We start from the raw sequence: 18,073 nt of genomic DNA, 5'->3' as shown, positions 1-18,073 counted from the left end.
TTATGAACCTTCCTCAGAAAATGAGAAGTGAAACACACAAGAATAGATATGGGAAACTGTATTCAACATCACACTGTAGCGGCGTGCAACCCAATCCACACATAATACAGTTGCGGCGTGCAACCCAATCCAATCGTGTTACCTGTGGCGACATGCCACCCGATCCAAACAAAATACCCGTGGCGGCATGCCACCCGATCCACACATAATAATCTATAGGTAAATACTTACCGAGCTAAAATGCTCATACCTGCGAAATACCCGAATATCAACCACAAGCACGCAAAGTGCATAATTCTAATCCTGGGGAGACGGATAGCGCCATAAGCTACGAAACTCAAGCACAACTAAGGTATAATAAATAACCTGCATCTCGAGAGCCATCCTGGTCATATAGCATCACAAACTACACGGGATCTTGATACAAGTGCGAATAATCAAACCACTTCACAACCCACATGGCACAATAGAGTATTACATGAAATAGCTGACGAAAGTCAAGTTGCGCGATGGACTTCCACTAATGGATGAAGATTTCAGACTGAGGCTTGGGGTCTCTAAGAAGATATAAAGAGGGTTACAGATTATTTTCGCATTCATGTTATTGACTAATAATATTTGATATTGTTTTTTGTTGTCTATCCATGAGGATAATCTCCCTTGTTTTCTTTGAATGTTTTTACTCATGGTGTATAGAGCTTTCTACTTCATGTTTTGTTTTTGGATGAAGATTTGGGAAGTCAAGTGTGCTTCATTTACTGTTTTCATAAACATATGGCGATTTCCCATGTGATTTATTAAGAAATTCTATTGACACAAGTTGGTTTAATCTTTTCGTTGCTATTTGTTGGTATACATTTTTCTTTTGCTTTTTGTCAATGTCATTAACTTTGAGGCTCGTCCCATAGTTTATGTGTCTTCGAAATTTATTGACTAGTCCTTGGCTACTCTTCAAAAGCCTTCCTTTTGATAAAAATCCAAAATTAGAACAGTGCAACTAAAATAGAAGAGCTAATATCATCAATTTGCACTAAGAATGCTATGAAAGTGAGTTTTGTTGAAAACATTTCACCTGGAAATTGCATTTTATCTATAAGAAAAAAGGACAGTCTGGTGCACAAAGCATTTCGTATTCATGCAGGGGCCGGAGAAGAACCGTAACTTTAGGTGTGTGATGTAGACAGTCTATCATAATACAAGTATTAGTGGTTGCTTCCACATTGAACTCGTGACTTATAGAAAAAAAATTAACTATAAATGTTTCTTTACTCATCTACTTCTCGGGAGCTCCAAATGACATTTCTATTCCAAGATGATATATACTTTCTTGTAATTTCTGGATTGTTAGGGTACTGTGGTTGATACATATTAAAGTTGTTAATATGGGCTTGGCCCATTGGGGCGACCCAACCCAGGTTGTGATTTAATAGGGTTGAGTTAAAAAATTTAGAGCCCATTTAAAAAATAAGGTTTTGAAATCCCACCCAAGTAAGCTCGTGGCCCATAAGGCTTGCTTGAGTTGGGTTGGGGCATCCTATGGGCTCAATAAACATATTTAATTAAAAAACATAAGGTACTAAAAATAACAAGAAGAGCAATTCAAAGTAAAAATTGGTACTAATATTTTTTATGTGAATTTACATATTTTTACTCTTAAAATTTTAGTTATTTCTTAATTAACTAATTAATACTGCATATAATTATAGATTTAGATCAAAATGGAGATGTTATGACATCTTTGTCTCACAAGAGGATTCAAATGTGCTTGATGAACATGATTTGTTGGTGTTAGATATACCATGAGCACCGTGAATGAATTTCTAAGTAGTTTGTTTTAAGTATTAACTTTTGATGAATGGATATTATCCTCCATTTTTGTGTTTTATAGTAATCTATTGTAGCAATGTCAAAAGTTTTAAGTTTTTCAGAAACTTTATATCTAACAAAATATTTTTGACTCGTGTATATATAATATATTGCATTTTAGGTTAAAACTTAAATTTTAAAAAAGTATAAAAAATAACTTTTAAAAAGGTGGGCCAGCCCGGGAGGGTGGGCTCGTGACCCATGTAAAACTGGACTGACTATTTTAAGGCCCATCGAAATAGTGAGGTGGCTTAGTTCAACCCCGTCAAAATGTCAAAGCCCGTATGGCCTGGACTATGTTGTGGCGGGCCAGCCCTATACATTGACTGCTCTAATTCGTATCATGGTATTTTTATAAGCCTTTATATATTCATAGACCATGACTGTGTTCAAATAATTTAGAATTATGTTAGAATTTTTTAACTTGTCTAACTCGGGTCAAATAACATAAATAACTCTATATAGTCAATTGTCTAACACATGCAAGTCTAGATTAAAAGACAAGGAAGGTAAGTCAAAGCAGAAAGAAAGCCTTAATCGAACTTGTCGGAGAAAATATAATACCTTTCACCCTAATATCATCTACTGGATAAGGGAGCTCCCTTGATCATCTGAGAGTTTCTTATTTTAACCTAATGGATAGTTATTAGGATGAATTCACATGTGTGAGAGATATGAAATCTCTAAGCAGACTTAACTCTCACACTTAACATGATTTGGATGGAATCACATGAGCCTTCTTGCATGGACCTTTCTTCTTCTCTTAACTAGGATGGTCTAGCCGAATAAACTTGTAATTGCTCATTCAATAAAGCTTCGCCATGAATAGGCCGCAATGATCTCGCGAAGTAGATCCTAAGGGTAAGCTTTCAAGCCGCATCCCTTTAAAGGAGACGACGTTGACGAGCAATTTTGGCCCTCCTTTTTCCTAATCAATTTCTCTATACTTCCTAATTCTTAATAATTTACTAAATATACTTTACATATTTTTATCCAAAATATTTGTTATATTTTCTAGCCTCAAGATTTTTAAAATAAAATATAATATAATATAATTTAGCATATTTATTGTAATTATATCGTTATTATTATTTTAGTTACTTAATCACCATCATATTATTATTTAATGCTAATGCATTGTAATAATTAATACAAGCATTATTTGGCAATTATAATTTATTTCTCTATTTCCTATTCTATATATAAGTGCATACATACTAAATATTAATTTTTACAACAATATAATATAATATATTTTATTATAAATTATTAGAATTTATGGAAGCATAGTAAAATTTAAAATGAAAAGAACTTTTAAATGTAAATTGGATCATCTTGGTAAAGTTCATTGTTATTTAAAATAGGGCCAATTCTTATAATATATTTTCAGATTTCTAGACCCACCTAAATCAACTAACCATGCCACAAAATAGCCCAAATCAGAGGCTCATACCTACCAGCCCATCCACTCTATCCTTACTTCCATGTAGATGCCACATGAGCCCCACATCATCGCCACATTGGCGCCAACTGTCTGAATCCCATGACCAGCACACGCCCATCACACGCCCTCCTCACCCCTTCACACTCTCACTCCACGTCTTCTAGAGAATTCTATGTATTTTTTTATTTTTTACTTATTTTATCCTAAGCCTAATCTGTGCCATCCGTTATTTTAATCCAATGGTCAATATTTATCCCATCAATTAAATCCAATTTGCTAACCCTTCTCTCTCTCTTCTAACCGAAATTTTTTATTTTGAGTGAGATATGCCATATAATACTTCAGTGAGAGCATTAATTGCTTGCCAAATGGCACCTGTGGGACCCTGATCGCAGCCTACTCCACACCACCAATAAGTAGCGAGAGAGGTTCGCAATAGCTTTTACCCGATTTTGGGTCGGGATCGATTTTCACAAAGAGCTAGAATTGGAGTGGAGTATCTATTTAGCTTAGGATTACGTAGAGTTCCAAATTACACTTCTCATCATTTTTGGGGTTTTCTTTGTAATTCTACTTTTAACAAACTACAAATTGTAAATTAAGCTAAGAGTTAAATGCTACGAGTTGTTCAAATAGTTTAAAAGGTACTAGGGCAGTGACATCCGCCTAGGTGGTCAATTAACGAGTACTTGAGTCTAAGGCACAATTAACATGATTGGGAAGTATGATATAACCGTTGCACTACTTTACCCACTCTACTGGTTCAAGTGATTTTGCCCAATTGACTTTCTCAAGACCAACTGGGTATGCAAATTTGCACAAACAACTTAGAGTTCAAGTCGGGTATTACTCTCTTGAGGTTTAACCCTTTAATTGGGGCTATCAATCTCTTAAGTACGCCCGAATTCCTTTTTGGATCAATTTAGGAGACTTAGGCTCTCTTTCTCAAGAAGAGCCCTAGTCAACTAAACACAAACTAGTGTTTGCAACCGCTAATTCAGCAATTAACCATGAAACTGACCCAAATATCAAACACCCATAATCAATTTAGCCCTAACATATAAGACCCATTAATTACCCACACTAGGGTTGAGCCACAACCCTAGCTATGGGGTCTAGCTACTCATATTCAAAGAAGAAAAACAAGAAATAGATGAAGATAAACACATATTAATTAATTGCTAAGCTAAATACAAAGATTCAATGATGAAATGTAGTTAAAGTTGCCCAAAATGACTAAGAAAAGTCGACCCAGGGGCGCAGCTATGCTATTATAATATCTGTTGACCTAAAAATGGAAAAGGGTCTATTTATACTAAGCTGAAAAATCTGGACAAAAATGCCCCTGTGGGGTTAGTGCGGACTGCACAGAATGGACTGCGGCTGCACTAGGACTCTTAGCTCCAAAATCCAGCTCTCTGAACTAAGGCTCCGCGGACCGCATAGAATGGATTGTGGCCGCGGTGACTTCTAGTGTGGTCCACACAAAATGGATTGCGGACCGCATTGGCTTGAAAGCTCCAAACTGCAACTTCTCTGAATCTTGGCTCTACGGACCGCACAGAATGGTAGTGCGGCCACATGGACTCCAGTGCGGACCGCACTAAATCCAGTGCGGCCACATTGCCTTTTAGCCTGAATACCTGCCCTCTGAACCTCCTAGTGCGGACCGCACAAAGTGGTGTGTGGCCGCACTAGACCTATTTTGCCTGAGCTTGTATTGTCTTTGGTACTTGTGTAAGTTTCACTCCTTTTGAGCTGATATTTGACATCTTGTCACTTTGTTGATCAAACATGCAATCAAGTACAACTTATGAGCCTTTTGGGACTATTTTGTATGAGTTTCTAATCAAAGCATGAGCAAGAAGGAGTATAAAATGCATCAAAATCCTTAGTTATCAACTCCCCCAAACTTAAACTTTTGTTTGTCCTCAAGTAAACAAAATAAGACCCACCCCTTAAGGGAAAATCAAAAAAAAATTCAGATGTCCTAAAGCACCCTCAACTAGCATCAATTGGGACTAACAATTGCTCTCAATACAAATGAATCATTAACAACATTTACCCTTTGAAACACCATGGATTAAGTGCGACACAAGAGCATCAAGAGTTGACTCAACACATCAAGGAACTCTTTCAATTACTTTGGTCATTGTGGAACTCAAACTCACACATTCTCAACTCTCCCTAAGCAAACCTCACCTTTCGAATAGTGGCACGCAAAACGAGGTTAATGGAAATTCACTCATCTCTCTCAAGAAAAAGTCACAAGTCCGGCTCTAAGTATCATATACTTGTCCCTTATGTGAGTATCCACTAATGTAAGCTTCATTCAACTAAAGATCATATAGGACTTTTGTGGAGATATGGTGAAGGCTTTTGGTTCAGGGTAGGAAATGTTTTGGTCTAAGTAGGTTCCGTCTTCCCTTAAGCACTTCTTTTGATTCATTTGGCATATATTCACTTGACTCTTTGAGTCATTTCACTTATTTCTAAGGGGTTAGAGAGACACACTGTCACTCTTTCTTAAGTATTTCAAACCTTTTCTCCTTTTTCAACTTTACACACCTTTCATTCTTTGCTTTTCTTGAATCCTTTTTTATTCTTTTTTACATTGAACATTTTTTTGTCTTTTTGTTTTTCTTTCTTTTTTATTGCATTTCCTTTTCTTCATTTTTGTGCCTTTTTACCATTTTGTTGTAATCCTCGTCTCTCCCCCCAAACTTATACTTTTGCCATGTGCTAAAGGAAAGATTGGGTGCCAAGAGAGGGTATCTTTTAGAACAGGTATAGGCTTGTATCATGGTTCTTGAAAGAAAAAGGTCTAAGGCTCAAAAGGGTTAACTAGGGATCTTATCATTGGTAGGCTATGGAATTGTTCAAACTATCATTTGGATCTAGGATAGCCTATAATCATGTCTCAAGTCAAAGTTCACTTATGATTTCGCCTCAACAAGCATTCAGGACAAGTTCTAGACCAATGGCCCGGGACTTGGACTTGAAATTACAATTACTCACCACACAAGCTAAGGGATTGCTAAAGACATAGAGTCGGGGGCCCACAACGACCTTAGATACGATTTGAGCACCCAATGGTCCCGAAAAACCACTTGATAATTATCGGTCAACACAAGAGTCTTAAGGTCACGACTTTCACCATCCTAAACACAACAATTTGTTTTTGACCATGAGATCAAAGACAAATGTGCTAGGGCCCAAGTGAAGCTTTCCTTGAGGCACCCTTAACTACTAACTAATAAAAACAAAAAGAAAAACGGACTCAAACCCTTAAGAAGGTTGTCACGCCATCCATCATTGGGAAGAGCCCCCCGGTTCACACAACACTCTACCTTTGGAAAGAATCGTGGCATTAATAAAACCAAAGGTTTATTGAAAACTTCGAAAACAAAAAGCTACGAATCATAAATAAGAAGCTAAAAACAAAAAATTCTGCGAAAAATAGAATGAATATATACAAGAGGGGACTTGTCGAATATACAATAGATGGGGATGAATATGTACAAATAGCATAACTTTATATACAGACCCAAAGTAAAATAAAAGTACGATAAATATAATGAAATATCAAAATTATATACAGACCAAAGATAAAAAGATAAAGAAAGCATAAAAATGTATCAAATATATATACAATCATCCAAATGAATAGTAGGGCCTACCCCCTCAAATGAAAGTTAGCATTGTCTCCAATGCCAACTAGTCTAAATAAAGCATCAAAAGATAAGAGAAAAAGGATATAGGAAACTCCTCAAGGCCTGTTTGTCTACATAGGGTCATGTGTGGTCCCTGGGTCCTCTTTGTGCTCGAGGACCTCAGACTGGTACCCTATGGCCTGCTGCTCTGCTACTGGGACCTGGGCCTGGACCCGGACAGGCTCTGTAGGTTGTTCACCCTGTGGCTGACTGGAAGAGATCTTCTGTGGGTCAGCCAGCTGGATGACTGCATCATCAGCTCAAGGGATCATCCTCTTCCTCTTTGGAGGCCTTTGTGGCTGCTCCGGCTCTGGATGAACTGCTGGTGTTGGGTCCTGGAGCAATAAATCTAAAGGCAAGTGATCCGCCTTCAGTTGTGAGCACGTGATTTTTGCTTCATACGAATTACTCCAAAATAATTCCCAAAATTAGGTCTTGTCTTTAATTATGTGTTATTTTAGGAATTATTGTGTGATTTCCCTGATTGTTTGCATGTATTTGTGTGCATGTTTAATTTTATTAATGCACTAAAAATACAAAAAAAAAACGTTTGCATTTAAGATTTGATTTTTATATTTTTTAGAACTAATTAATAATTAGGTGTTTTACAAAAATAAAAATTCACAAAAAATAACATATTTTTGTATTTTGGTCAAATTGTGTGATTTTCTTTTAATTTAGTGTTTAATTATTTGTAATAGGTGTTATTTAAAGTTAATTAATATTTTCAAGCTAATTTAGGTCTTCTATAATTTAATTTAGGATTTTAATTTCAATTTTTGAGAAGAAAATAGTTTGGAAATGAATATAAAGGGAAAATGATTCTTGGGCCAATTCAATTTAATCCCCTAACCCAAATCAAATACACCTAATACCCAACAAAAACTAGCCCAAAACCCATGCCACACCCGGTCCATTCAATTAAGACCTCAAAGACGACTCAAACGACGTCGTTTCAATGTCAACCAATCTCAACCGTCCATTCCCCACATCCAACGACCAGAACTTAACCCATTACCCATTTAACCTGACCCTGAACCATTTCCCCCTAAACCCGATCCAGCCTCTAATCCTAATAAACGACACCGTTCAAATTAATCAAATAATCCAAGCCGTTGATCTCCTTTGATCGAACGGCCTGGATTTAACATCTCCCATAGTATATAAAACAAACCCCTCCCCCTCATAACCCCCCTATCTCATCGCTCATCTTCCTCACCCAAACCCTAGAGACCAGCCACCACCATTCCCCACCGTCTTCCGGTGGCGGCGGCGGCTCCGTTCACCTCCAAAATCATACCCCAGAACCACCACAACCCCTTCTTTACAAATCCCCGATATGTTTCCCTCGAATCTTGTCAGAACCTCTCGAATCTCAAATCTAAGATCGAGCCCTAAAAGTTTAAAATCGGTTTCCCATGAACCTAATAACATGCATCGATCCAGATCTCTAATCCTCGTCATTAGAAGGATTGATTTACTACAAAATCGATGCTGCTCATTTGTTCTTGACAAAGAACAAAGGATTGGCATCAGTTTCGGATGAATCAGAGTATCGAGTGTAATTTCAAGTTTAGCCGGTAAGTTCCCTTCATTATTTCTGCTCGTTTAGTGTTTGTTTCACCTCTATCTCTTCTTCTTTTCTACTTTGTGTATTTTAGTTGTCTGACTTTGGATTGAAATTATAATAGTATCTTCCTATTAGGTTAATTTGTTTTGTTCATTCATTTCTGTCCATCTTTAGTTTTTATTTTAATTCCTAAAAAAGGATTGTGCCCTAATTTTGGTTTATCCGTTCTGTCTAGTTTTAGGTTTGTATCCAGCTTCTGTTTTAGTTGTTTAAGCTCATGAGTTTGCCATTGAATCAGCAGGTTTCTAATTTTCAATTTATGTTTACATTATTCTAATAGGCAGCATATTAGTATCCTCGTGATGTTTTGATTCCTTGTTAAAATGATTGTGTTAAATGTGTCAAAGGTCGAATCTCAAATGGGCTCTTCATTGTTCTTTTCTTGCTAATGTCAGTTCAGATTGTTCATATGAAGGGTTATTGTTGACTCTGTTTCAATGCTAAACCTATTTAGGTTTCAAAAACTGTTGCCCTTTGGTTCTAGTTGCCTAGCAATTCTGTAAATGTTTAGAACTTTCAGAGATTCTAATTGAATAATAGGAACTTAAGGGGGTAGTCTGGGAATCATTTAATAAAGGAGATTGTTTACCTAACTTAGGAAGCTTCTCTATAGTGGTAGGGTAGAAATTGTATTACTGAATTAATTAAAAGCACTAAGTTAGTGGATAGTTAAGAAATGAAAAGCAGAATTGATAATGAGAATGGCACTAATTGAATGCCTATTTAAAGGTTGAAGATCAGAGAACAAAAGAGGATGGAGAACATTCTGACAGAGAAGAGAAAAACATTCTGATATTCTGAAAGTATTGAAAAATACAGATTTTTTAGAAATAAGAATCCAATAAATCAGCTGAAAACTCTCTACTGTACCATTGAGCCTCAGTAATTCCTGATTCTTTTAAGCTCTGGAAACAATAATGTTCAGTGATGGGATTTGAGTTGGTTTGATACTAGTTTTTGGAAGGTTTTGATCAAATTGGGTTAAAGACTACTGTTCCATTGGATTTTAAATCAATTTTCTAGTTTCATTTGTTGAATCTGGGTTGTGTTGTTGCTGCTGTCGATTTCTGCTGTTTAAAAATTGTTGATCCTTCTTTATTTCTTTGTCCCTTCAATCTTAGGTACCTTGTTAGCCCCTGAATGATGATTGATTGTTGAACATATAAATAAGATGGAATACTAATTGGATACAGGCTGCATTTGAACTTAGTTTCCCCTGTTTTTCATACTGCTTTAATATTCTGTAATAGATATGTAGTTTTAGAAGTTATCTAAGCTATCATTTGCACATTCTGCTGTGTATATTCAATAGTTGTATGTATATGTGATTGGACATGTACGTATGATTCTTATTTGAGATCAGTATGGTTCGAAGTATTTGGCAAACATGTTCTATGTTTACATTTGCTCCTGAATGAGTTTGAAATGTCTAAGGATTATATTGAAAGTTTAGTATGATTTTCTGGAATTCATGAGAGAACCAGATTCTAATGTACTGATTTGGCGACTATCAGTGTTTAGGGAAATTCAAGTTAGTTTAGTTATGTTGAAAATGATTCACTAGTTATCTACTGTTGCTTGCATGTCAATTGAGCAGATTTGGTTGTTTTAAATTCTACAAGTTTCGTCAACGTGAGATTTAATTAAGGTTTAAATATCAGCATTTCAAGTTAATTTAGGGCCTTGAAAATTTAGAATCATATGTTGTATAGTTTCTCAAGAATTGGATCCTTAATTGTTTTCTATTTCAAAATCATGGAGTTGTTTGTATGTTGTGACTAGCTATTTAGGTTCAATCTGAATTTTTACTGCTCAGCCATCGTTGGATCACGATACAGACTCGATGCCGAGTTTAATTGGTGTTGGTTCTGAGGCTTTTAAAGAATTTGGGCCTTCTGCTTGGGCTCAATTTGGGCCCAAATTTTAAAATTAATAAGAAATAAAAGTGATAGGCCTTGCTGCATGAGTTTTCTTCTATTTGCTTCAAAACAGGGTTCTTCATTGTTAGTTGGGGTTGGTACAATTTCGTTTTAAGATTGGCCCAGTTCCCTAATGTTACAAATCAATTGTGTTAGTTTCTTTAAAAGGGATTATCATACCAATTGGGCGAATGATTATGGCCCTTTAATTTGATGGTTGCAAATTAGTAGGAAAAAATATATTTTTGATTCTTGCTCATATCTAAAGTACTACATATTGATGCAAGAAATCTTGAGGTTTAGTAATCAGGCTAATGATTTCGTGCTCTTAACGATATGGACTTCTCTTGATCTCAAATCTCAATATGCTGTTAATTCCTCCTAGGCAGTTTCGAAGTGATTTGATCACAAAGAGCTTCTAAATTCCATATCTCATGATGTGCCTGTTGGAATGATTATTTGGTTTGTTTTGTGAGCTAATCTGGTAGATATTGAAATAAAGAGAGGTCTATTGGGCTAAACTCTAAGAATGAATAAGTTGAGAAAGAACTTGATAGGCATAAAACCTTTTAATAACTTTTTCTGTTGTGTGTGGCATGATTACGGGTTCCAGAATTAAGACCAACGTATGCGTTTGCGCAATGTTGAGCAAAACAATCTTAATCTTAATAAAATACTATCGTGATTGCGTACATGTTCGCGTGACATAATTACGATTCTAAAAGCAAAATCGGAGTATGCGCAACTTCGGCCCAATTTTCTTAACATTAATAAAGCGTTATTAATTATGGACACGTTCGCGTGACATAATTTTTGACGCACCAAACAAATGGGTATACGTGCGCGTAACCAGTTTCAAGATAATTTTATTGATTAAAAAGCGCTAAAAGGTAAATGCACATAAGTTTAAAATCAGTAATTAAACAATTTTAATAAGCCAAGTATGATTAAAGCGACCGTACTAGAACCACGGAACCCGGGAATGCCTAACACCTTCTCCCGGGTTAACAGAATTCCTTACCCAGATTTCTGTATTCGCGGACTGTATTACAGAGTCAACCGTTCCTCGATTCGGGATTTTAAACCGGTGACTTGGGACACCATAAATTATCCCAAGTGGCGACTCTGAATTAAATGTAAATAATCCTGTTTCGATTGTCCTTTAATTGGAAAAACTCCCTTGTATTTATACCCTTTACGGGGTGTAGTAAAAGGAGGTGTGACATCAGTCTGTCTACATCAGCTCTCAACACCTTCACGAACTCTTTAGAGGCCCGTGTCTTCCTCAGCTTCTTGTGCTCCCGAGCAAGCTCCTTGAGAGCCTTGCTATATGCATCCACTGCCTTGGAGAGCGCTGCCTGAGTGTCGAGGATCTTCTTCTGGTTGTCAAGTATCTCCTTAAGCGCATCCTCTATCGACTATGGAACCTGTGCTGGCTGAGTTGTCGACTGAGCCTCTACCACAATGGTGAGTGTGGACAACTTGGATGAGGCAGTCTGCATCCAGTTGTTTATGCTAAGAAGCGCCTGGCTCAGTCGGTGAGCAGTAATAGGATGGGCCCGGGAAGATGGAATCTCCAGGCCTACTGAGGTGGATGGACCGGCAGGAGTGGCTGTGGATGTGGAAGGACCGGGAGGGATGTCTGTAGAAATGGAGGTAGGCTTAGCAGGAGCCACTACCACAACTGTCTCTTCAGACTGGCCAGTTGGAGCAGTAGCAGTACCTTTGAAGTTCTTACTTTTGGGGTTGTCATCCCCCTGCATGTTGTACCAGGAAAATGGGGATTTCGCCTTCACCTTGATGTCATAGGGCCTCTTGTCCACTTTCAGGTCCCGGAAGTACATTGTGAGGAAAATGGGGAAAGGATACTTCCGGTCATGCTCCACGCCCATAATAGTAATGATTCTAGACATAACATTCCCCACGTTGATGTGATACCCTGCCATGATAGAAGCCACTAATACAGCCCGGTGGAGAGGTAAGGTGTTGTCATGAGTGGTAGGGTCCAAACGGCTGCAAACAAAGGTCTCACATCCCTTGCTTCAAAGTTCAAGATCCTTCTCAATATCTTGACTCCAACAGTCAACTAGTCGGGGACGGTACCTGGGACTTCCAGGTACTGTGCTAGCCATGGACGGACCTCCTCGCCCATTTCCATCTTCGCCATGTACAAGGTCTTATCCTCCTCATTGAAGCCCAGGTATTCATTGATCGACTTCCTATTAAACAACACTTTTAGTTCCGAACCTTGGTCACTTTGGAGCCGTTTTTTATGTGGGCTACATTGCAATAAAATTGCTTGACCAAATATTCATTGGCTTCCACACAGTCATCCATAAAGTGCTCCCAGCCCACTCTAGTCCTAAACTGTCTCTGCAAGTCGGGGTTGTGAGGTAGTAGGTCTCTATCTATGAAGCTCCTCTCCGAAATCAATTTTCTCACTGGCCACCACTCCTGAAACTTATGGTACACCACCTCACTCACAAATCTATCTTGCCAAACCTCCGGCTTTCTAGTTCTAGCAATGCCTCCCACATGAGGCTCACCTCCTTCTGCTACTTCTTCATCACCTCCTACTGCATCCTCTCCAGATAATGAAGCTGTGGGAGAGGTGGAGTAATCCCCACTACCTGCTGTTGAGCCCTTAGACGACTCATAATTCACAAGTGTTGGAGCTTGGGCAGTGGGTGATGGTTGAAGAGTGTCTCTCAATTTATGCCTCTCTGGCCAGTCAGGGATATATTCAAGCATAGAATCTGAAGAGATTTCCCGGGAGGGCTCGTACTCACTCCCCAACTGATCACATGCTCTGTCAGCATCTTTTATTGCCTTCCGCATATTGTTGATGCTTTGCCTAACTTGGGGGATGAGTCTTATCATTTTCTGCTTCCCTCCCCGGGAAGATTCACCTCTGCACTGTTGTTTTGAACCTTTTTCTCATTGTTTAACCATTGTCTACAGCACAATTGAAATGATTTTGTTAGTATAAGTTGCAGCAGTAGAGAAGCAGTTAAAACCAATGTTGCAAAACAGGGAAGAAAAGTTGCAGAAAGTTCTCAGAAGTCCCCTAGTGCGGACCGCACAAAATGTAGTGCAGCCGCACAGGGGTCCGTGCGGACCGCACAAAATGGCCATGCGGTCCGCACAGGGGTGGGGTTCAGAATACCTACCCTCTATATCTTGATAGTGCGAACTGCACAAAGTGGTAGTGCAGTCGCACAGGGTCCAGTGCGGTTCGTACAAAATGTGGTGCGGTCCCACTGCCCAAGGTTCAGCTTTACAGAAGTTCATCAGTGCGGTCCGCACAAAATGGTAATGCAGACCGCACTAGGGCACCGCGGACCGCATAAAAACGACTGCGGTCCGCACTGAGTGCCCAGATTTGGCACTAAGTTAGGGTTTACGAATTCTTGAATTTTAGTCCAATTTATGCATCTAAGTACGTCCCTAAATGATTGCCCATTGTGTTAACTACCTAGGCCTACCCTAGCCTACCCTAATCAAGAAATTTACAACCTAAACCTAATCAATTAAAGAAAAACTACGGAAACATAGAAAGGGATGTAAGGAAAAGAAAAATTAAAGTAAATTAACAAAAGTAAATAAAATAATTAAAAGGAAGGTACCAGATGTGATACGAAATTCAGCTACTTAGTTCCAAACAGTTAATTATGGGCAAGGGGATAATGAACAGTACTTTAATAGAGGGCTGAGGTTCAATATTGCGAAAAGGATAAAAGGAGGCCCTTAGAGACTATTTATAGAAAGGCCCTGGGGCCCATTCTCACCAACCAGTGCGAACCGTACAAAATAGACTGCGGTCCGCACTAAACTGCTTGCTTCAAGTTCACACAGGGCACCCACTGCGGTCCGCACAAAATGGACTGTGGCCGCAGTGGTCCACTGCGGACCGCACAAAATATAGTGCGACCGCAGTGGCAACTTCAGAGAGGTTATCATTTTACCCTTCACCAGAGCGGTCCGCACAAAATGTATTACGGCTGCACTAGAAACTTCAGAGACTTGTGCATTTTTTCCACTATGTCTTGCACTGCATCAACACAACCCTGTAACATCTCACAACTAGTTAGACCAAAAATCAATCCTATACTACAAAGAAAATCAAAGAAAACAAGAAGAAAAACACATGGTTTGCCTCCCAAGAAGTGCCTGATTTAACATCGCGGCATGACGCAGGTTACCATCACATAATTTGAAATGAAGAAGCGCCATCACGTGGTTGTCATCAATTTTTCCAAGATAATGCTTGACCCAGTGCCCATTAACTTTGAAGACTTCACCATTTTTGTTCTTTAAATCAAGAGCACCAAACGGGGTCACACATACCACTTCAAAAGGTCCACTCCATTTGGACTTGAGATTTCCCGGAAACAAACGTAACCGGGAGTTGAACAAGAGAACCAAATCACCTACTTTAAACTCCTTTCCACGAGCATATTTATCATGAAGGTACTTCATCTTGTCCTTATACAAGGACGATATGGAGTAGGCATGAATCTGAATTCATTAAGTTCATTAAGCTGCTACACACGAAGATTGGCTATAACATCCCACTCAAGATTTAGCTTCCTCAAAGCCCACATGTCCTTGTGCTCTAACTCAACCGGTAGATGGCAAGCTTTCCCAAACACCAACCGATATGAAGACATACCAATCGGAGTCTTGTAAGCTGTCTTGTAAGCCCATAGAGCGTCATCCAACTTCTTCGACCAATCAGTCCTATTTGTATTGACCGTCTTTGATAATATGCTTTTGATTTCCCTGTTAGAGACTTCCACTTGACCACTTGCTTGAGGATGATAGGGGATAGAAACTTTGTGATTGACAACGTACTTAGAAAGCAACGTGTCGAAAACCTTATTGCAAAAATGAGACCCCCCCATCACTTATGATTGCATGAGGAGTACCAAACCTTGTAAAATGCTTTTCTTGAGAAATGCAACAACACTCCGGGCCTCATTATTGGGCAAAGCCACGGCTTCAACCCACTTTGAAACACAGTCCAATGCCACAAGAATGTAAGTGTTCCCACAAGAGCTAACAAATGGGCCCATGAAATCAATTTCCCATACATCAAAACTATCAACCTCAAGGATGGTATTGAGAAGCATCTCATCTTTCTTCGAAATTCCACCGCTCTTTGGCATTCGTCGCATCTCTTCACAAAATCACCCGCATCTTTGAACAAAGTTGGCCAATAAAATCCACAACTAAGAACTTTAGAAGCCGTCCTCACCCCGCCATGATGGCCACCATAGAGAGACACCATCCGTGCAAATCTTGAACAAGTATGGCTCATCCTAATAAAAATCCAAACTATCCCGCTTGAGCTTCTTCCTTTGGTTAGAAGAGAGCTCACACGGGATTATTCCGGTCACAAGGTAATTAGAAACATCAACAAACCATGGCATATCATTTACCGATACCGCAAGGAGTTGTTCGTCGGGAAATGAATCATTGATCTCCAGGCCATCACTAGCCCTCCCCTCCTCCTCCAAACGGGACAAGTGGTCCGCCACTTGGTTCTCACTACCTTTCTGGTCCATAATTTCTAGATCAAACTCTTAAAGTAGTAACACCCATCGTATCAACCTTTCCTTGGAGTCTTTCTTTGTTATCAAGTACCTAAGGGCGGCATGGTCGGTGTGCACTATGACCTTGGCACCCATAAGATACGGCCGGAATTTTTCCATAGCAAACACAATAGCCAAAAGTTCCTTCTCGGTCACCTTGTAGTTCACTTGAGCATCATTCATTGTCTTGTTCGCATAGTATACCGGATGAAACATTTTGTTCACTCGTTGACCCAAAACTGCCCCAACTGCAACATCGCTAGCATCACACATGAGCTCAAAGGGCAAGCTCCAATTAGGTGCATTAATGATAGGAGTGGTGGTCAAATGCTTGAGAAGTTCAAAGGCTTGCATACACTTGTCATCAAATACGAACTTAGCATCTTTTTCCAACAACTTGCACAAGGGGTTCACTACCTTCGAAAAGTCTTTGATGAATCTCCGGTAGAATCCTTCATGCACAAGAAAACTTCGGACTCCCTTGACAGATGTAGGGGAGGGAGCCTTGAAATCACATCTGTCTTTGCTTTATCCACCTCAATGCCATGCTTTGAAATTTTATACCCGAGAACGATTCCTTCTTCTACCATAAAGTGGCATTTCTCCCAATTGAGGACAAGATTGGTTTCTTCACAACGGGGCAACACCCTATCAAGATTCTTCAAGCATTCATCAAATGAGTCCCCCACAATACTAAACTCGTCCATGAACACCTCCAAAATGTCTTCCACCATATCGGTGAAAATGGCCATCATACACCGCTGAAATGTAGCCGGTGCATTACACAACCCAAAAAGCATCCTAGAGAAAGCAAATGTGCCATACAGACAAGTGAGTGTGGTCTTTTCCTAATCTTCCGGAGCAATCAAGATTTGGTTATACCCATAATATCAATCCAAGAAGCAATAGAAGGCACGCCTAGCAAGTCGGTCTAGCATCTGATCCAGAAATGGCAAAGGAAAGTGATCCTTGCGGGTCACTTTATTCAATTTGTGGTAGTCCATGCATACCCTCCAATTGGTGACGGTTTATGTCGGAATCAACTCATTTTTGGAATTTTTCACCATAGTTATGCCACCCTTCTTTGGTACACATTGCACCGGCGAAGTCCAAGAGCTATCAGAGATGGGGTACACAACCCCGACATCCAACCACTTGATCACCTCTTTTTTCACAGCCTCTTGCATTGCCTCGTTTAGTCTCCTTTGATTCTCCAAGGACGACTTTGCATCATCTTCCAGAATAATCTTGTGCATACAAAATGCGGGGCTTATTCCCCGAATATCAGCTAAATCCATCCAATTGCCTTTTTCCGATTTTGAAGCACCGCCAATGTGGACCTAACCTGCATGTTAGTAAGGCAAGAAGAAAGAATAACTGGCAAAGTAGAATTTAAGCCTAAGAACTCATACCTGAGGTGTGGAGGAAGTGATTTCAACTCCAACACCGGAGGCTCCTCAGTTGAAGGTTCGGTTGGTGGAGTCTTTCTATTCTCAAGATCCAAAGACAATTTCCTAGGCTCATAAGAATAGGAGCCCATTCCATGTAAGCCATTCACGCACTCCACTCTGCTTGCATCATCATTGACATCAAGATTTAATAGCACGGCCTCAAGGGTCCTCCACGTTGATCATAGCACTGGTGTCATCCACAATTACAGCTGTGACAAGGTCTACAAATGAGCACACCTCGGTGCTATTGGGTTGCTTCATAGATTTGCAAACATGAAAGACGATCTTTTCATATCCCACTCAGAAAGTGAGTTCACCTGCTTCAACATCAACCAATACCTTCCCCATCGCAAGGAAAGGCCTCCCTAGAATGATTGGGACCTCATAGTCCACTTCACAGTCCAAAATCACAAAGTTGGCCAGCAATATAAATTTGTCCACCCGGACAAGCACATC

Source organism: Nicotiana sylvestris, chromosome 11 (assembly GCF_000393655.2).
Source record: "Nicotiana sylvestris chromosome 11, ASM39365v2, whole genome shotgun sequence".
NCBI lineage: Eukaryota > Viridiplantae > Streptophyta > Magnoliopsida > Solanales > Solanaceae > Nicotiana > Nicotiana sylvestris.
Note: the sequence above shows the minus strand (reverse complement) of the source record.